The 1611-nt window shown below is 30.6% G+C and overlaps 1 pseudogene; it reads right to left on the reverse strand.

Annotated features, from left to right (window-relative positions):
• Positions 1-374, reverse strand: part of LOC107644506 — a 15158-nt pseudogene extending 14784 nt beyond the window's left edge.

Genomic DNA, 1611 nt, shown 5'->3' on the forward strand with positions numbered 1-1611 from the left:
TTCTATTTAAAAAAAAAAAAAAAACTGCATCCTCATTAATAGGTCAGAGCTCTGTTTGATTGAAAAACGATTTTTAGTGAACTCTTGACGAAGCCTTTCAACATGAGCATGTTCTTGTGGTGTTCCTGCATTTGGATCAAACTCCCAATGTTGTCTTCCTATAAAGTTGTTTGCTGAAATCAAGTCCTTTCCTCCTTCACCAATCTTCAACTTCCACATCCTCCACTACAATCAAGTTCTCTCCTTTCTCTAGTAATTCATCAAATAAAATCAATACTAAAAAACAAAATAAAATAAGGCAAGGTTTTAATTGATGTTGACTCAAATTTGAGAGTAGTATATATACCCTAGATTAGAAACTTTGCTTAGCTTATTACTTGATAAGGATGAGATTATAGTAATTCAAACCTAAAGGGACCTTATATAAGGAACGAGGAGTAGTATGACCAATATCTCTCCTTCCTTTGCCTAATTTAAGTTTTAAGATATGGTTAGGTGGTTGCATTAAAAACAACTAATTAATAATTAAATTCCATTATTTGTGTCATTATTGTTAGTGGTTAGAAGGCCCAATAGTTGTGTTAGCTGTTGATGGCTTTACTGTTAACGAAAATGATTGATAATAAAAAAAATTAATAAAAAATAAGTCTAAATTTACATAGTTATTAGAATCGAACTGGTAATTAGCCCGATTGTACGATTGGGTTATCGGGTCACTAGTTCAACTGGTGGATTATTAATTATACCGATTGACCCGATCTAATTAAATATAAATGTAAAATTATAAAAAAATAAGCTTAAAATTAAATGTTTAAAAATATCTCTTTACAAACACACTAACAAAAATTAAGTATTAATTCTTAAACACAATTAATATTACAAAAATATATAACAAATTAGTCACTAATACAAAATATTTTCTCAATTTAAATAAAGAGAGAAAAACATAACACAATAAGTAAATTAAAGTTCAATGATGATTTATGACAACAAAAAATTTAACTACAAAGATGATTTACAGCAACAAAATTATATTCTGTAAAATGACTGAAATTCTCTTAGTAATGACAGACTTAAATCAGCTGCATCTGTTACAAATCTTGCTGCCATCAGATTTGAGTTGTGTTCTTCCTCATCAAACCATCTTACTTCAATAACGACTAAATGCTGGTTCTGTCTGATTCTTCCGCTGACAAAGACGAACGCAAAAAAGACGACGATTGAGTGCGAGATGGTGACAACACAGAACATGAAGACCTCTCCGAGACAATTGAGTGCGAGACTGAGAGAGAAGTGAGAGACTAGAGACGAGTCACGAGAGAGTTTGAGCGCGACACCGTGAGAGAGCTTGTTGAGCGAAGGTGAGAGAGTTCTTCAGAGTTTAGAAAAATGAATGAGAATACTTCAGAGAGAGAGTGAAAGAAGCTGTTTCAAAGTTCAGATTAGAAAATTAGGATTCATGGGTGAGGGATGTCCTTTAAAATTTTCTTATAAAATTTCGGATTAAATGCACAAGCTGTAGTCGAATATAAAATTTAATTTGTTTATCATTTATAAAAAAATATTTTTTTATTTTTGTCTCATTTTATAAATTTTTAGAATATTTTTATT

The sequence above is a fragment of the Arachis ipaensis genome, chromosome B05 (assembly GCF_000816755.2).
Source record: "Arachis ipaensis cultivar K30076 chromosome B05, Araip1.1, whole genome shotgun sequence".
Lineage (NCBI taxonomy): Eukaryota > Viridiplantae > Streptophyta > Magnoliopsida > Fabales > Fabaceae > Arachis > Arachis ipaensis.